Source organism: Sciurus vulgaris (assembly GCF_902686455.1).
Source record: "Sciurus vulgaris genome assembly, chromosome: 2".
NCBI lineage: Eukaryota > Metazoa > Chordata > Mammalia > Rodentia > Sciuridae > Sciurus > Sciurus vulgaris.
Genome location: NC_136462.1, coordinates 37,855,009 through 37,875,605, shown reverse-complemented (window position 1 = coordinate 37,875,605; position 20,597 = coordinate 37,855,009). Strand labels below are relative to the sequence as shown.

At 33.2% G+C, this 20,597-nt stretch overlaps 1 protein-coding gene across 3 annotated transcripts in view; it reads left to right on the top strand.

Moving 5' to 3' along the window:
- The window catches only part of LOC306653966 (alpha-(1,6)-fucosyltransferase-like), a 267,342-nt gene that overhangs the window by 101,927 nt on the left and 144,818 nt on the right, over nucleotides 1-20,597 (top strand). For 2 of the 3 annotated variants that reach the window (XR_013761842.1, XM_079127144.1), the window contains one exon: nucleotides 7,647-7,745. The exons of the other annotated variant lie outside the window; for it this stretch is intronic. The gene's annotated coding sequence lies outside the window, so the exon portion shown is untranslated. The remainder of the gene's footprint in view (nucleotides 1-7,646; nucleotides 7,746-20,597) is intronic. 3 annotated transcript variants of the gene reach the window in all.

Below are 20,597 nucleotides of genomic sequence, written 5' to 3'. Positions count from 1 at the left end.
GGAGAAGAAAAAGAAGACATATTTGAAGCAAGGAAGACTGAGATTTTTCCCTAAATTAATGTAAGATACCAAATCACAGATCCAGGAAGTTTAAAGGAATACCAAGTAAAACAAATGCCCCCAGTCTCCAACATACATATAATGTTCTAGTTGCAGAAAGTGAAATGTAGGGCTGAGGATATAGCTCAGTTGGTAGCATGCTTACCTTATAAGCACAAGGCCCTGGGGTTCAATCCCTAGCACTGTAAAAAAAAAAAAAAAAAGTGAAAGGTAAACATACAACAAAAGAAATCAGGGCGGTGGGGGGGGGGGGGTTATCTATGGAGAAGCAAAAATAAGAATTAATCCTTTATCTCTTAGGAAATCAGGTAAGAGAGTGAAGTGAAATATTTAAGTGTTGAAAGAAGAAAAAACCCAAACATGCAAAAACAAAACAAAACAAAAAAACCCTCCAAAAAAACAACAAAACAGCAACAACGAAAAACCCCAACAGACTACCAGTCTACAATTCTGTGTCCTATAAAATTATGCTTAAAAATTGAAGAAGAAATACAAACTTTCTCAGACAAAAATTGAATTGTTGTCAATAGGCATATCTTGCTAAAAATGTTAAAAGAAGTTCTTTAGAGAGAAGGAAAATGAATGATAACAATGAAACAAGGGACAGGAAGGAGAAATGGGGAATATTTTATAATAAGATACTTGTACTATCTGTAAATTGGTATAGTGTTACTTGAAAATGAACTTGGATTAGTTGGAGACACATGTTTCAAACTCTAGGGCAATCACTAAGAATAGTAAAAAAAGAAATATTGTTAATAAGCTAAGAAAGGAGAAAATGGAATCATATTAAATGCTCAGTTAAAACCACAAGGCTAGGAAAAAAGTAGAAAAGAAATAATAATGAACAAGGACAGCACATATAAAACTTGAACAAATATGATAGATTTTATGCCAGCTACCATAATATCAGTGGTCTAAATACATCAACTAAAAGACATTATCAAAGTAGATTAAAAAAACATGATCCAACTATATATTATCTTTCAAAACTCACTTTAAATACAAAGACATATACATTTAAAAGTTAAGGGTTAGAGAAAGATAATGTTAACTCTAAGAAAGCAGAATATTAATTTTAGATAGGTTAGTTTAGGGTGAAGAAAGTTATCAGTGATAAAGAGAGGTATAACATTGTTATAAAGGGACCAGTTCTCCAAGAAAGCGTTTAACAGTCTTAATGTATGTATGCCAGACAACAGGGTGTAGCAAAAACTGATGGGGTGTTAAGGAGAAATATGGTAACCAGTTGTTACAGCTGGAGATGTCAATATTACTGTATCCAAAATAGGTAAATCTAGCAGACAGAAAATCATTAAAGGCATAGTAGAACTCAGTAGCACCATCATTCCACTGGACATAATTGACATCCATAGACTACTTTTTTGAGGGGGTGGGGAGTGCTAGGGATTGAACATAGGGACTCACATATGCCAGGCAAGCACTCTACCATTGAGCCACATCCCCAGCCTTATAGACCACATAATTTAACACAGTGAAATACTCATCCTTTTAAAAAATGAAAATGGAATTAAGAAACTTCAGGATTCTTTTATATTTTAATATTTTATCTTTAGGGCCTGCATCATATAAGTCATCAGAGAAAGGGAAGATGAGGAACTCTTTTTTAAAAAATAGAACACATTCTCACCTGCCTCCCTTCTTCTACCTATTAAATATTCCAGGGTAAGAGTTTTAAATTTTTGATTGAAAAACCCACCCATTTCTTTTGTCTCAAATTTGGTGTACTGAATGAAAAGAGGTATGGAGTTATAGACCTTAACAACTGAAACCTAGCTGGTACTCTCTGATTCCATTACTGCTTTCTTGAGCTGTTTCATACAACTCTTGATTTCAATACAGCAAAATTTGAAAAGCACTATTAAATAAGAATCCATTCTGGCCTAGCTAATGTTTGATAATTGTTGGCCTGAGCTCACTGTGTATCTCTAACTTATTCTTTTGATTGATCTTGAGGAAGAACAGAAGCAGATGAGAAAGGATGGGAGAATTTGTAAAGGGAGAGAAACTTTTGAAATGGATTTAGAAGACTAATAGAAGATAAAATACTTTGTGTGACAAATTTCTGAGCTTTCTAAAGGAGAGATAAAATAATTTAGGCTTGATTTTTTTTTTTTTTTTTAATTTGTTTGAAATGGTGGTGTTTCCTATCCCAGACCACCTTTATCTTACTGCTTATTCTTTCTTATAAAGCTAGGTGGTGGGGGGCAGGATCATAAGCTTAAATTAGTGAAATGTAGGAACATTGGATAGGATGCAGAGAAGTATTTCAGTTTCTTTCTGTACACTTTAATTCCTATTCTTTGTTGCTCAAACTGGTTTACATAATTTGCATCTGACTTAAGAAGGGGTCTGATTCTTTGCAAACCAGATATTCTTGATTATAAAATGGTTTCTGAATTAATTCATTAATACTGGGTTGACATCCATTTGCATGCTAAATGCTGCATCATTGTTATCACTTGGCATTTATTAGCTAAACTCTGTATTCTGCATTAATTGGCATTTATGAATGTCCTAGTCTTTATTCTTAAGAGAACAGTGGAAATTAGCCTTTTCTTATATAGATGGCAGCCTGGAAGCCTTCGGATAAACAGATCTTTGTTTAAGCATTGCAAGGTTATTTACTGAGTAGTTAAGATAGGAAATGATAATACTATAAAATATGGAGGATCTTAAAACAGGCCAGGTAGACTCATCATAGTGACCCTACTAGAAATTATCAACACAGATACGGTTCTCTCAAGGAATTAGAAATCATCTTATTAAAATTAGATTAGTAGACTTGTTTCCTTCTCTGTCGAATATAAAACAAAAAAATAACACAACAAATCAAACTAACCTCCTCAGATCAAGCAAGTAGTGCTGTGGACAAAAATCTATCAATGTGTAATCCTAGGATTTCTGTCTTTTCTTGACTGCTAATTAGGTGTATAAATCTTAGTCAACTGAAGTCACCTCTTACCTCAGTTTCCTTATCTTCAAAATGGACATAATGCTTGCCTTGCAAAGCAGCGATGAGAATTACTTGAGGAAAGGTATTCAAAAGTGTGTTGCATGTCTGACACATATTTATCATGCAACAAGTATTACTTCTCTTTCTCTTCTTGTTGCATCATTAATGTCTGGATTCCTGCCCTTGAATTTACTAGTTACTAGTTGTGAGAGCAGATTATTTTATCTTCCCCATCCTCATAAAGTGGTAGTTCAAGTTCAGTTCCTAGTGCAGTCTAGGACATTTTTGCTTAATCTGAATTTGAATGTTAAATTGCTAAAATCTTACATGAATATGTGAGTTTTGCTAGATAGGACTTTTGGACACAAAATCACAATATCTGGTAGGATAATAAGGGAAAGTGAATCTCCAAGATTTTTTTTTTTTTGAGACTGTAATAGCTTATTGCATTTACACTTAATGTAATTTATTGTGATAATAGGAAGTTATGGACTTAAAGGACTTTTCACTTGGAATAGCCACATATAGAAGGAATATGCATAGAGTACTAAGATTGGAAGTCAGACACTTGAACATATGTTTTGCTTTTCTTTCTTTCTTTCTTTCTTTCTTTCTTTCTTTCTTTCTTTCTTTCTTTCTTTCTTTCTTTCGTGACTTGAGATTTTATTGACGTATTGGTTTTGTGGATGGATCTTGGAAATTAATGAGTACTGAAAAGTTTTTGTTGGTGATAATTATCAGAGAAAGGACTAATTAAACCAGTATTAAAGTTGAGTTGAGTAACTAAGGTCAGGACTCATAAGTGAATCACATTAAATGAGTTTAGAATTAAATAAAATATTGTTGAGTTTGTGTCAAATCAGTATGATTTCTTTGACATAGTCATAGGATAGAAATCGATGTATATGTAGTCTGTTGTATTAAAGAGTTGCATTAAAGAACTAGGAGTTTGTATTTTTAAGGATGTTGTATTTCCATGAATTTTAATTAGATTTACTTGAATGTGAATCACTTTCATGACATTCTTTAGTCTTCTCCAAGCCTCATATTCTTAGGTGGCTTATGTTCCCTCCGCAAACTTCCACCTTAACTCTGAACTCATCTCCTATCCCACGCCTATCTTGAGCTAGAAAATTATGTGGGTACATTCCTTATGTATGTAAGCTGACTAACATGTAAATGAGCTAAGAAGTAAAAGGGTGAACTATATATTTGTGTAGAACTTTATAGTACTTGGAATTTCCAAATGAAAGAAACAGTAAATACTTCGAGGTTTCTTAGCAGATTTGTTTTATAGTGATTTTAAAGACCAAAATTTTAATTGGGATGAAAATATTTTGGCATGTTTTGTTGTTTCAGTGGTGCTTTCCCTATCTCCTTTATTTTTCCTGGAAAAGCAAAATAAATATTTTATGAACTCAGTTATAACTTTACAGTTTAATTGGATTTTTAGGGTTTTTCTGTGTGTGCCAACTGAACCTTTTGCAGTTTAGCACTGGAATACTAGCATGAGTATTCCTACTTTTTTTTTTTTTTTTTTTTTTCCAACTAATGTTAGAAGAGATCAAAGGAAAACACACAACCAGCTGTTAGATTCACATTTCCTTTGAATGATGTTTTGAAGCACAGAAGGAACTTCTTAAAATAAGGTACACAGAATTTCTGAAGTAACATTGTAATGCTGCTTTCTACCCCCTATACATTTTACCTCCTTGGCCTCCCCATAGACTGAACTGAATGGCAAAGGCTAATTAATGTGAAGGGTGACCTGATCCTAAAATCCAAGTTCTTCCTCATGGTCACTTGAAAGGAGGGAAGGAGGGGGAGAAAGGGAGAGAGGTAGCAAGGAAGGGAGGAAGAGAGAGAGAGAGAAAAGAAGGAGGAGGAAGAGGGAGGAGGACAAGAGAGAGAAGCCTTCACCCTCCAAATTTTGTGATTCTTTAAGCCTTTTGGTAACAAGGACTGTCGTTTCACTTTTGTAGAGTTGGTGTCTTGCATATAATGTAATCTTATCTTTTGCGGTTATAAATCTGTGAAGACAAATGAAAACAAAACTTATTTTAAAGTTGTAAAAGGAGTAGACTGCATGAATGAACATTACTGGCCATCCATTCATTCAGTACTTAAATGAAGGTGTACTGTGTACCACATACTTCTCTAAGCAGTGGAAGTAAAGCAGTGATTAAAATGGACTCAGGCCCTGCACATAGGAATATAAATTGTCTAGAACAGTGAGTGGCATATAACAGGCACTTAAAATATTTGTATACATGAATGTCTATTTTGTGGAAAATGTTTTGGAATATGAGGATTTTTAGTGAGGAAGTGGTTTTGTTATGTTCGTTGTATTAGAAGTATTTCATTAAGAAAAAAAAGTGTTAACTGAGGAAATAGTTATATTATGGTAATCCATAGAATTTAGTACTGTAGCGTCCTTAAAAATAATTTTACACACACATACACACACACAAACACACAGTGACTGACATAGATGTTCTTTACATAATGCCAAATTAAACAAAGAAGGCAATAATATAGGATGTATGAAATGATTTCTTTAAAATTATTTATATCTCTAGATATGGTGAAAAAATGATAGCATTAAATGATTCTTTTAGCAGGGAAACTTGGGTTACATTTCCTTTATCCTTTATTATGATTATGATTTTTACCATTGTTTTGATTTTGCTTTTTACCATGATCATGTGTCGCTATTTAAACATAATAAAGCTGCTATAAAACATTTTGGATAAATTGATTTTTTAGTTAAATGTCTGTGTGACTAAACATAATTACTGGTTGATGATCCATTGTCCTATAAATATAACATGTATCTACATTAAAGAATTCTTTCTTTTTCCAAGACTATAATCAGAGGAGAATACCTTTAATATTGAACATTTATCTGTAACACTCAGAGGGTGAGGTATAGTTTTAAAATGTGTGTAATGTTAGTAATTTTAATTTTGTTTAAGAGATGTTTTGGGGTATTCCTGCAAAATTAAATGAGGAGAACTGAATTTTTTTAAAGCTTTTTAAAGTATTTAGAACCTTAGTTTGAATGTATAGTTATTTGTAGATACTAGCTTGAACTACATTTTTTAAACTGAAGATTTGTTTTGATTCTGCTTATTATGACTAAGCTGATTTTCTTAATAAGGAGAAGATATTTTTGGGGGAGCCCTGGTTATCACTAATAAATAATCATAGGTTTCATAATATAATAGGGCATATGGAATTATTATACATGACTCATGACTCTTAACTTTTTCTAGTAATTTGCTGTTTTTATCAGGAGAAATTCATGGACTAGTCAAAAAACATTCTGTTGTTCACAGATTGCTTATGGCAAACTCATTTTATTAGAAATGTTCTAGTAACCTTATTATTATTATTATTTTTTCCTCCAGAAGATCAAGCTGAGTTTAGTTATTGGGTTTGAAACCATATGTGATTCAATTTTAAAATGGTCTTTGGGTCTGTTGAACTTTTTTTTTTTTTTTTTTCCTTTCTTTTTCGGTACTGAGGATCGAATCTAGGGTTCTGTGCTTTAAGGCAAGCACTTTACCAACTGAGGTATCTCTCTCTCCAGCCCCTCTGTTCAACTTTTTAAATGATATTATTTAAAAAAGATAAAAGTATAAAAATAGTTTTTTTCATTTAAAAATAGTTTTATTGATATACAATTCACGTACCATACAAGTCACAAGTCACCCACTTGAAGTGTACATTTCAATAGTTTTTTTTTGAACATGAAAGTAGGTTTTATTCTTCTTCAGAACAAAAGTTCTGGGCTGGGGTTGTGGCTCAGTGGTAGAGTGCTTACTTAGCTTGTGTGAGGCACTGGGTTTGATTCTCAGCACCACATATAAATAAATAAAACAAAGGTCCATCAACAACTAAAAACATTTTTTTTTTTTTAAAAGTTCTGTTCTTCAGACCACATAACGCATTGAGTTTTGATACACCAAATTTATTTTTTTAGATATTTATCGACAAGTACCATAATTCTATAAAATCTTCAGAAACTGAGCATAAAATATGTTTATAGTTCAGTAAATGTGATAATTACAAATCCAGGTAAATAGTCCATCTTGTTTTGTCATTATTTGTTTAAAGTGAGATAGTTTATAAAATGGAAAATAAGTCATTTTGTTAGATACTGACTGTCGTCTAGGTTTTTTTTGGTACTGGGGATTGAACCCAAGGCGCTGAACCACTGAGCCACATCCTCAGCCCTGCCCCCGCCCCTCACTTTAAAAAAAATTTGAGATAGGGTATCAGGTTGCTTGGAATTTAGGCTGATTTTAAACTTGCAATCTTCCTGCCTTCGCCTCCTGCTGGGTTACAAAAGTGTGCCACCTCTCCTGGCTCAACTCTTATCTAGTATTAAAAATGAGACTTTTTAAAAAAAAATGTATTTCTACTTTAAATGCTTTAAATGTTTGAAAGTAATATATAAGAAAGTAATTATAGAAAAACGGAAATGAAATGCCTAAATTAACATCATAAACATAAATGATAGCATACTGATATTTTAAATTGTGACATGAAAACATGTGTAAAATAAAAATATAGTGTACCATTGTACTCATTTATTCATTTTTAGGTGTTGCTATATTCCAGGCATTATTCTAGACAGATACCAGTGAGCAGCCAGATGGCACTTATATTCCAGTGAGTAGATGGATACTAAACAAATAAGTATGTCAAATGACTGTGTTCTAGAGAAAAGCTAGACAAAGCTGTGGGATACTTGGGCATCTGAGTTTCTGAAAAGGTCAAAAACCCCGTATTAGGTGCAGAATCACCGTATTTAGAAACACAAGAAACGAATTGTGGAGTTATTTCATTTTCATTTTTCTTGTATATTATAAGTTTCACTGAGCGGGAAGCGGATTATTTGTCTTGCTCATTGTTATATTCTTGGCACTTGGTAGGCAATGGATAAGTATGGGTGATGGGGGGAATTTTGAAAGAATTTTTTTCTTTAAAGTTTAAAAACAAGCGTTTTTATACTAGCTGGGCATGGTGGCACACATCTGTAATCCCAGCGACTCAGGAGGCCGAGTCAGGGTGATGGCAAGTTTGAGACCAGCCTGGACAATTTAGTGAGACTCTGTATCAAATTTAAAAAAAAAAAAAAAAAAAAAAAAGGGCTAAAATGTAGCTCCATGATTAAGTACCCCCTGGATTCAGTTCTCACTACCAAAAACAAGAACAAAAATAACAACTAAAATCCAAAATACCTCCTGCTATTAAAATACTTCTAGTGCAGAGGTCTTTATAGATCATCTATATTGACTGTTTTTGAGGTTATGCATGAGAAAACAAGACTGCTTTTTAAGTAGAAGGACTCTTCCAAAAGTCACAATTAATGAGTTGTTGTGTTCTTAGGACAATAAAGATTTTTTATCTCTAAACTCTACTTCTACTCCATTGATGGAGCTCCATTGGTTTCAGATGTCTGATCTACAAGTGGGAAGATACTTGCTATGAAAATCTCCCTCAAGTAGAATCTAGAAATCAGGCTCTGGAGTCAGCTTGCTAGGTTGAAATTCCTTTTGTATGTTTGCTCACTGTTTAAGTCTCACACTCCACCCACCCCAACTTTACCTTTTGATACCTTGTTTTTGTTATTTGTAAGACATGTTGTGGCAGCTTGGAAGGCTAAGGCAGTTAGATTGAAAGTTTTAGGCTAGCCTTGGCAACTTAGTGAGACCCTGACAAAAAATTAAAAAATAAAAAAGGACTGGGGATGTAGCTTAGTGGCAGAGCACAACCCCTAGTTTCATTTCTTAGTACCCCTGCTCCCACACACAGATATTGTTTTAGTCAGCATTTTTACTGCTGTGATAAGAAAAGTCCTGAGCAGAACAATTGTAGAGAAGGAAGAGTTTATTTTAGGGCTCACAGTTTTAGAGGTCTCAGTCCACAGACAGTTGGCTCCATTCCTCAGGGCTCCAGATGAGGTAGAACATCATGGCAGAAGGGTGAGCTCTGAGCAGTATTCAGCATTAGCGACCATATAATTTTTCTTTCCTAGAAATTGATTTTGCTCAGTCTCATGGATTTTCACCCAGTAACACATGTAGATTGGCATTTAGGTGATTTAAGGGGATCATTTATTTAAAAAAAAAAAAAAAGTCTTGTGGAGCTCTTACTTCAGGAATTTCTCCCCAAATTTCTTTTCTTTTCTTTTTTAATGTGGTGCTGGGGATTGAACCCAGGGCCTTGTGCATGTAAGGCAAATACTCTACCAACTGAGCTATCTCCCTTCTCCCAAAATTTCTTGTTGCTTTGGACTTTTTAAATTCTGATCACTGACTTTTCAACTCAACAGTGGCACTGGATTCTATTTTTATGTCCTGTCCTATATACTACAGTACCAAAAGTACTTTCAAAAAGCAATCCCAGGGGTTGGGATTGTGCCTCAGTGGTAGAGCGCTTGCCTAACATGTGTGAGGCACTGGGTTCGATTCTTAGCACCATATATAAGTAAAAGAATAAAATAAAGGTCTATCAACATCTAAAAAAAAATCTAAAAAAAAAAAAAAGAAATTCCAAGCAATTATAGGACTCAATTGTTTTGTTTCCTTTTTTATGTTTTTAAGGAATCACTTTAAGCTTCTTGTTGTTCAACGTCAGTTTGTCCAGTTTTCTAGTCCAGTGTTCTGGTTGTTTACATTTGAAGAGTAATTTTTGACCCTGTTACTTCTTGGGTGACAGTAGAGTTCTCTTAATACTTTAAATATGGTGAATTATATTCTTAGCACGACATTCATTCTGCCTATTATTAAATTGAGTTCAAGTATCATTATGTGTTAAAACTGAATTTTAAATGTTGCTTAAATTTATTTTAGTAACAGCATTTCTGTTATTCTTCTACACATAGCTGTAAATAAAGCCTACTTTGGCTGATTTTCATCTAACATCAGTTACCTGTCAACTGATACATTAAAGTTGTCATAACTCTAGTTATTTACTTTTTAAAATTTTATAACATTATATTTTATTTTAAAAATATAACTTCATAATAACTTTTCTTTTAAAAAATCTGATTCTTTTTGGTATACTTCTCTTCCTCACTAAATACCTCTACCTGTGTTTTGTTTCCCACCTGCCCTTCTTTCTTACCTTCCTTCCTTTCTTCCTGAGTTTAATATAACAACAAAACACTTAACTCTTACTTAAGTATAGAGACTTTTTACCAGTGAAAACTGTTTTTTTTAAATCTTATCTATTGAGATTTGGTGAAATGATGTATGTTTAGTACTGCTCATTATTTCTTTTAAATCCCTCCTGCCCTGCCTCCTTCTCCTTCTCCCCCTCCTGATTGAACTCAGGGATGCACTACCACTGAGCTACATCCCCAGACCTTTTTATTTTGAGACATGGTCTTGCTAGGTTGTTCAGACTGTTGAACTTGTGATCCTTCTGCCTCAGCCTCTCCAGTAGCTGGGATCACAGGTGTGTGCCATGCCTTCTTCTTTGGACATTTATTGCAAGCATAATAAGGTGCTTTAATAATCATTTTGTACCATGAGATGATCCAAAAGAAGCTGGATACCAAATCTGTAGAATGGTGGAAGAGAAATTTAGAAGCTTGGTTCCCCGAGGACACTGTGCAGCATTTTCACTTGTCTCCAGACTTCTTTCATGAAGAGAAATATAATATTAAGGTGTTTCTGTATTGGCATTGCTATGATGTAAAGACTTGTATCCGTATACAGCGGGGAAGAAAAATAAATAATAATGCACTGGTGGAATTTAATGATGTACAGAGGAAGGAAGAGAAGATATAAGGAGAGTTGAAGGACAGTAGCATAAACTAATTCATTAAATAACATGAATGGAAAGATTGTAGAACTAATTTGACTGTGCTGGTGAAGTTGGGAAATTGTATTAGATTAATGGGAAATAGGAACTTATTCTAAATTTAGTTTACAGGAAAAAATACTAAATAGTTCAGTGACATGTATAACTAGTTACAAATTAAATTTTGTTGGATATTGGGGGTTGGTTAAGAAAGTTGGTGATATTGATAGGATTCATAATTTATTCTTATCTTAAAAATATAAACCATTTTTCATAGGCTATGCTTTTTGACTTACTATTACCACTGTTAATATAACTTGATTTTTTTTCCATAAAATCCTTCTTATTAATGACTTAAGTATCTGCTTGCAAAATTTGGTCTGCTATGTCTTTTTAAAAATGTTATCAAATATTGAACTTGACATTTCTTTTGGAAGAGTTTGTGGTTTGTATATAACTTGGGTTTATTTTTCCAGTGAATTTATCTCTTCATATTAACTAGTAAATGCAGTGTTTAAGGACTCTGCACCTCATCAAGAGTTGGTTTGAATGCAGATCACTTTTCTTTCTTTCTGTCTCCCTTCCTCTCTCCCTTTTCCTTCCTTGTGCTGAGTGAGGATTGAACTCAGGACCTTGTGCATGTCAGGCAAGCACCCTACAGCTAAGCTGCATCCCCGGACTTATGGTCTGAAATTATATTTAGACCTGTTTCTTTCTGAGCAACTACTTGTGGCATATTATTTCACATAAAAATAAATGGATGAACATGATAGTGACTTCGAATTCTAGTTCTAATTGTTCTAGGACGATTTTATTTTTATTTTAGGATTTTGACAGTATTAAATAAATATTTATATGCTTGGGAGACATGCATTATTTTATTCAACAAACATTAATAATAAAGGTTTTGCTGTATTTTAGGTACTGTTCTTGTTTTACTGATATATATCTTTTAGTATAGGGAGAAAATAAACCAATAAGTTGGATAAACATTAATGGCAAAGGTGAGTACTTTTAGGTTGTTACAGCATTCTGGTAGGTTGTTTTAGTCATTCTTCCATCAGTGTTCCAATGTTCTTCTGGAGCCTACCCTTAGGAGTAATTCCTGATTAGTGTAAGCGAGTAATAGTAATCCTGTTCCACTTGCCAGTAATAGATTTTGTAAGGGACAGATTATTCAATCTTGGCTAATAAGATGTGCATATCTTCTACAGTGACTTTTTTCAGTAGTTTGTTTTTAAAATGAGAGAGACTGGAAGAGATTATCAATTGTTTTTTTGCACATAATTGCATGTGGCTGGAATTGAGGCAGCTATCTTGCTAGCAAGAACTCTAGCCTGATGACAAAAGGGGACATAATAAGGGGACAGAAAAGAAAGACAAAAAGAGATATTTTACTGTTTCATCAAACCATTAAATTAAATAACTTTTTGTCAAATGAGAAATTAAAATTTTTTAATTTTTAAAATCAGTTTCATTTTCATTTTCTTGTACTTGTATTCTAATGTGTCATAATTGATGTAGGGACTGTATGAGAAAAAGGTAGTATTTAGGTAGAGATCTGAATTATAAAAATAAGCCAAAGGAATTGTAGTTTAGGTAGAAGGAACAGTAAGAACAAAGGTCTTGTGATGGATAAGAACTTGGTATTGTCTAGAAACTGGTATCAGGCTAGTATATTAACGAACAAGGGAAAGATAATAACTAGTATTTATAAATTGCTTTATAACATACAAGTTACTTTTACTCATATTATCATATGATTTTCATGATTATGTGAGTTTATATAATTATCATTCTTGTTGTATAGTTGGGTAAAGTAACCATATATTAAAACTCATGATTGATTTGAAAGGTTTGCTCTTTCTTCTGTATCACAGTGCCAATATATTATATGTCCGCAAGCATATTTGTACACACGCCAGAGAAAATGGGCAATGTATATATATCTCTTGAATTTATTAAAAATACCAAATTTGGGCAGTATTAATGTATTCAAGGCTGAAGGTACAGATGGTAAGACCAGATTTCTAATCCCATTTGAATATTATAAATTAATTGCATTGGTAAACACAACCTGGTGTGTTATCATGTGTAACGGTTAAGGTGAATGAGATGATCCTGATGGAAACCTCATTAATGTGATTATGTGTTTGTACTTTATAATTAGGAAGATTATTGATTTCTAAAACATTGGCTGGTTTCCAAGAATTAGTAAGTATTTCATACTCATGCATTCAGGATGTCTGGCATTTTAAATGTATATGTGCATATACTGTGACCCTACCAATAATAAATGTAGAAGTGTGATAGATGACTCTGTAAGTAATGAATGAAAATTGAATTTTGTAATTTCGGTAGGGACTATAAGAAAATTTTCTTCTCCACTATTCTCTTTCCTTTCTGGCTTCCTACATTTCAATTTAGTTGATTTCACTAAATGCTTTCATGTAAAGCAGAAGTTGATTTCAACCAACATTAAAGGGCCATTTTTGTTTATGCTATTATTTTTACTATTTATTTCTTACATTAATAAACCATTTTACAAACTGTCCTTTTTCTTTATGAGGATACTGAATAGTAAGAACATTTAATGAATTCTGTAGCCATACTCAATTTTAAAATGAATCATGATCAAAGGAGAAAGTATTTAAAAGATTCATTAAATTTTTGAGTAAACGATTTCATTTTTCTATTAAACTTTTTCAGTTCATTTCTTACATAGAATTGCTTCAAGAAGCAGTTGATAATAATGATTTTGGTTTTTACTCTTTCCAGTTTGTTTTAACTTAGAGAATCATTATTATTTGAACGTTTGTGATCATTCCATTTGTTCTGGGGAAAAAAAAAAAGGTTAAGCTACTAAGAAGATTCAGCAGTTTGTTTTTAAAAAAATTATATTACTAGTTATTCAAGTTGATATACTCTTTGAAATGTGTGAAAAATATAATTTTCACAATAACATTTGAGTTGAAGTCAGTGGAATTATTTCTGTGGAATAATTACTGTTGAAATTTTTTCATTAAGAGTAATAACGCACTATGATGTTGATTTTGCTGGAAAAAAAATCTGTCATCGAAACTCAAAACGCAATCACACAATCTAGGCATTTAATGAATTTGCCACTTTTATTTATTGACATTTTCAACTACATTCACAAAATAGGGGTAGTTTAAACTTTCTCTTAATATTTTTTCTATCTTACTGAATTATAATTTACATCAATAAAATGTGCCCATATTAATCGAACATTTAAATGATTTCCCCCAATTCTATACTTTCATATAACTCTCATTTTCCCCTATTATTTATTTATATTTTGGTATTGGGGATTGCCAATTCTCTCTTTGCCACTGAGCTACATCCCCAGCTCTTTTTTTTTTTTTTTTTTTTTTAATTTCTTATTTTAAGACAGGGTTTCATTATGTTGCACAGGGCCTCACTAAGTTGTCGAGGTTGGCTGGCCTTGAATTTTTCCATCATCCTGCCTCAGTTTCCAAGTCACTGGGATTATTATAGGCATGTACCACCATGCCTGGCCACATATCCTTTTTAAAGTTACTTACTTTTTTACTTGCTGGCAAGCATGAATATCATGTTAATCACTACATATTAATTTTTCTGTTTAGAATTTTGCTGGCATCTTTTTTCAAGCATATTTTTGAGATTCATCTTTGTTGTATATATCCATTACATTTTTACTGATGAATAGTATTTCATTTTATGAATGTGCCATAATTTATCCATACATTTGTTGAAGGCTGTTATAAATAAGGTGGCTGTGTGCATTCTTGTACAATTCTTTTATGTATGTATGTTTTAGTTTCCTTTGTAAATGCCTAAAAGTAGATTTGTTGAATCAAATGGTAATTATACATTTAACTTTGCAAGAAACCTTCAAGTAGTTGTTTTTCTTTTTTCTATTTTCTGGAAGAATTTGTGTAGAACTGTAGTTATATCTCCTATAGAAGTCACACAAAAAACCATATGGGCCCAGAGTTTTCTTCATGGGAAGATTTAAATTCTTTTATAGTCTTAAAGTTCTTCAGGTTATTTTTTTCTTTTTGGTTGAGCTTTAGAAGCTTGTTTCTTCTAAGAAATTTGTCCATTCAAATATGATTTCACATTTATTGACCTAAAGTGATTTATAATACCCTCTTATTCTTTCGGTAGCATCTGCAGTGCTGCTGCTTTTTTCATTTTTAATGTTAGAACTCACGCCTCTGTCTTAGTCAGCTCTTCCACTGCTGTGACTGAATGACCCGGCCAACACAACCGTAAAGGAGGAAAGGTTTATTTGAGGGCTCACGGTTTCAGAGATCTTAGTCCTAGAAGGCCAGCTCCATTCCTCAGGGCTACAGGTGAGGCAGAACATCATGGTAGGAGAGGTGGTGGAGGGAAGCAGCTCGCATCTTGGTGATCAGGAAGCAGAGAAGGAGAGAGACTCCACTCTCCAGATAAAAAAGTATATATTCCATAGCCACACCCAATTCCCACCTCCTCCAGTCACACCCTGCCACTTCAATTAATCCCCTGGGGATTAATTCACTGATTGGGTTAAGACTCTTAGAACCCAATCATTTCTCCTCTGAACCTTCCTGCCTTGTCCTACTTGTGATCTTTTGGGGGACACCTCACATCCAAACCGTAGTAGCCTTCTTTTTCTCCCTTGATCAGTTCCGCTGAAGATTATGAATTTTATTTATCTTTTCAAGGAACTTATTGTTTCATTGATTTTTCTGTTATTTATCAGTTTTATATTTAATTCATAGAGTTTACATTATGAATTGTTGGCTTAGTTCACCAAACTTACAAATATTATCATATATCTTGAAGTGTATAATGTAGGGATTTTAAAATACTGTGCTTGGACTGGGAGTGTAGCTCAGTGATAGAATGCTTGTGTAACATGTAGGAGGCCCCGGGGTTTGATCCCCAGAACTACAGAGAGAGAGAGAGAGAGAGAGAGGGGGGGGGGGAGGAAGAAGGCAGGGGGAGAAAGGGAACACTACTTTTCTTCTTCTTTTTTTTTTAAACTGTTACCCTTCGTGTTATTCATGCCATACATTGTACATCTATTTGTTATAAACCCTATATTATTAGTGTAATAATATTTTAATGTATTTTATTAATATTATAATATAGTATTATTTTAGCTTTAGTGTCAAATGTACTGTAAAATAAATTAAAAATAAGTAAAAAAATTACATTTGTATGTAAACATGTATTTAATATGTTTATTTAATTCATCATTTACATTTGTTTCTATCCATTGTCGGTTATTTTCCAGTCCAAAGAACATCCTTTTAAATGTGTTGTAGTGCATGTTTGCTGACAAGTCTTTTCATTTTTGTTCTCTGAAAGTGAACTTATTTTGGCTTTATGTTTCAAAAGCATTTTATTTGGGAATAAGTCTAGCCTTACAGAAAATTGCAAAGAGTACAGAGAGCTTCTGGATACCTATGTTTCCCTAAAGTTAAAAATCTTACATAGCCTTGGTACCTTTGTCTAAACCAGTTAACAATAGTGCAATACTGTTAAGTAAAACATAGACTATATTTGGATATCACCAGTTTTTCCACATTGTCCTTTTTCTATTCTAAGATATGATCCAGGATACACATTAAACTTAACCGTTATGCTTTCTTAGTGTATTTTTTGGTAGTTTCTCAGTTTTTTTTTTTTTTTTTTTAATCTTCATGGCTTTTAATAGTAGTGGTCATGTTATTTTGTTGAATGTCCCCAAATGTGGACTTGTCTGATATTTTCTTCATTATTATTATAGATATTTTCTTCATTATTATTATTATCCATTACTAGAGTTATGGATTTTGGCAATGAGTAAGTACCAAAGAAGTGATATGCCCTTCTTCCGTAACACTTAGACTAGGTCCATTTTTAAAATTTCCCCTACAGCCTATCCCTTTGGAATCGGCCTCTTCCTGTACTATCAACTCTTGGCAACCACTGATCTATTCTTTATCTTATAGTTTTTCCTTTTCCCACAATGCCATGTAAATGAATCACACTGTATATAGTTTTTGATTTTGGTTTCATTCACTTATCAAAATATATTTAGTGTAAATCAATGACCCATTTTTTTTTTATGCTGAGTATAATTTCTTTTCTCTGTACCTTGTTAACCTATTTTCCTATTTGACGCCTCCCAACTTTTGTGTATTATAAATAAAGCTGTGGTTATTTATCAGTTTTGGGGGTAATGTAAGCTTTTATTTTTCTTAAGTGGATGCCTGAGTGGGAATACTGGTTAGGTTTAACATTGAAACCTAAAACTCAAACTTCTTAAAGAAAATAGTTGAAAATATATGTGACCTTGGGTTTGTCATTGGACATTTAGACATCAAAAACATAATTCATAAAGAAAAAAATGAATAAATTGGAGTCTATTAAATATAAATTTTTTTGTTGCATACAACATACTATTAAGAGAAGATGTAGATTATTTAGTCAGCTTTCTGTTATTGTAACAAATACTTGCAGGAATTGACTTATAAAGAGAAAAGGTTTATTTTGGCTCTTGGTTTCAGAGGTTTCTATCCATGATCAACTAACCTGTTATTTTTGGGTTTGTGTGGAGAGAGCACATCATGGTAAGGACAGAGCTGCTCACCATATGTCTAAGACAAGGAAAAGAAGAGGAAGGTACTGTGTCCCCTTCAAGGATACAAAGTCAGTGGCCTGAAGACCTTCCACTAGGCCCCCCCTCTTCATGGTTCCACTACCCCGCACAAGCTGGTGACTAGACCTTTAACACATGGGACTTTAGGCAACATTTATAAAAGCCATAGAAGCAGACAAACCACAGATTATGAGAAAATAGTTGGAAGTTGCACGTCTTATGGAAGACATAATCCAGAATATATAAAGAGCTATTTATAATCTAATAGTAAATCAAAAATACAAAATTTAAAAAAATTAACAGTGGATCTCAATGGGTGCTTCACCAAAGAAGACAAATAAGCACATGAACAGATGCTCAGATGCTCACTGTTATTTGTTATTTGAGAAATGCACATTGGAATCACACTTTGATACCACTATAGAACTATTAGAATTGACTTATAAAAAGCTGACAATACAAAATTGTGGGGAGTTTATGGAACAGCAGAAACTCATTCATTTCACTGCCAGTGACAGTTCATAACAGTACAGTCACTTTGTTATACAATTTGGTATTTTCTTATACGTTTATCCTATGACCCAGAAATTCCATTCATAAGTGTTTACCCAACTTATTTGAAGATTTAACATGCACAGAGGCTTTTTCATTTTTTCAATAGCTTTATAGTTGTACTTAGTAGCTGGGTTCATCTCTACAAACCCCCTCATGTAAGCGTGGAATTTGATTTCTGCTCAAGATCCATTGGAAATTCTGTATATGCCCACAATTAAATTTATTTTCAAGGTATAGTATTTCAAGTGTGATGACAAATTTTGTTCTGAAATGTCTTTTTTTAAACTGAATACAGACATGAAGAAATACCTATAGATTTTCAAATGATCCTGAGGCTAATATTGTGAATAGCTTTTTGACCAGTTAATGAGGAGGTGAATGACTTTCATTTGCCTTTTGTCACTTGAACAGTTTTCTATTCATAATGATAGTTATTGTAAGGTGGCGTGGTTGTGGTGAAGTTATGAAGCACTACAGAATCCAAAGCTAAGCTCTGTTAACAGTGTGGTTGCCCCTTCTAGCAGTTTTCTCAATGACCTCACTTTGTGTAATTTTATTTCTGTGTCTTCATGTTAACTTTTCCTAACAGAGTAACTTCTATGTTCTTATACTTTCCCAGAGAATTTTATAAAATTTCAGATGTTGTGGGATGTTTTTGTTCTAGAAGTTCTATTTTTGTTATATGTAGATTTTTCTCAACATACTGTTCTTTTTTTTTTTAAATCAATGTTTTGATAGTTGTTTTAATTGTTCTCTACTATCATCATCTTTAGTGTTTTGAAACTGTTTCAGTTGGCTGATTTTCTTCTTGGTTATAGGTTGATTATCCTCTTGATTGACCCTCTAGTAAGAAAACTATTTCTGGCAAACTAATTCATAATTTATTCAACTATACCTCTATTGATATGGAATTATGTGCCTCCCCTCATGCCCCTACCAGTTTGAAGCTATTGCAAACAGTGCTGTATAAAATAACCTCATGAATGCATTTTGTTCTCATGTTAAAATGCATTTAGTATACATTCTTGTTAGTATTTTCTTGGTTGAGGGCATGTATATATAACTATTTTATATATTGCACAAGGCATATGTATTTATATTAGTTAAATAAATGCTGGGGCTGGGGTTGTGTCTCAGTGGTAGAGCACTTGCCTAGCATGTGTGAGGCACTGGGTTCTATTCTTAGCACCACATATAAATAAATGAATAAAATAAAGGACTATCAACATCTAAAAACATGTTTAAAAAATTGACTTATTTAATGAATTAGACAACAACCCTTCAATGAACATGGTTCATAAGAAGAGTAAGACAAACTTTTGGTCAGAAGAAGCTTTCTAGTTTGAATCCATCACATTTATTGATTCTTGATTTAACTTCTTGTGCTTTAGGGGTCTTGTTAAAGAAGTCAGATCCTAGGCCGACATGATGAAGATTTGGGGCTACTTTTTATTCTAGCAGTCATTGGGTCTCTGTTCTAGTGCCTAAGTCTTTGATGCACTTTGAGTTTTGTGCAGGGTAAGAGTTAAAGGTTTAATTTCATTTTGTTACATGTGGCTTTCCATTATTCACAGGATCATTCATTGAATAGGCATCTTTTCTCTAGTGAATGTTTTTGGCAACTTTGTCTAGTATGTCTAGTATGAGATAACTATATTTATGTAGGTTTGTCTCTGTGTCTTCTATTTTATACCATTGGTCTATGTGTCTTTTTTGGTGCCAATATTATTTTATTTTTATTATTATAGCTCTGTAGTATAGTTTGAGGTCTGGTATTCTGATGCCTGTTGCTTCACTCTTCTTGCTAAGGTTTACTTGGCTATTTTGGGTCTCTTTATTTTTCCAAATGAATTTCATGATTGCTTTTTCCAGTTCTATGAAGAATGTCAGGATTTTAATAGGAATTGCGTTAAATTTGTATAGTGCTTATCAGAGAAAACATTCGACCTTTGGTTTTTTGGGTGTGGCCTATTTCACTTAGCATGATATTTTCCAACTTCATCCATTTACCAGCAAATGCCATAATTTTATTATTCTTTATGGATGAGTAATATTCCATTGTGTACATATACCACACTTTCTTTATCCATTTGTCAATTGAAGGGCATCTAGGTTGGTTCCACAATCTAGCTCTTGTGAATTGAGCTGCTATGAACATTGATGTGGCTGCATCACTGTTGTATGCTGATTTTAAGTCCTTTGGGTATAGGCCAAGGAGTGGGATAGCTGGTTCAAATGGTGGGTCTCTTCCAAGTTGTCTGAGGAATCTCCATACTGCTTTCCAGAGTGGCTACACCAGTTTGCAACTCCACCAGCAATGTATGAGTGTGCCTTTTTCCCCACATCCATGCCAACATTTATTATTGCTTGTGTTCTTGATAATAGCCATTCTGATTGGAGTTAGATGAAATCTTAGGGTGGTTTTAATTTACATTTATCTAATTACTAGGGATGATGAGCACTTTTTCATATATTTGTTGCTAACCTGTTTATCTTCTTCTGTGAGGTGTCTGCCAGTTCCTTAGCCCATTTATTGATTGGGTTATT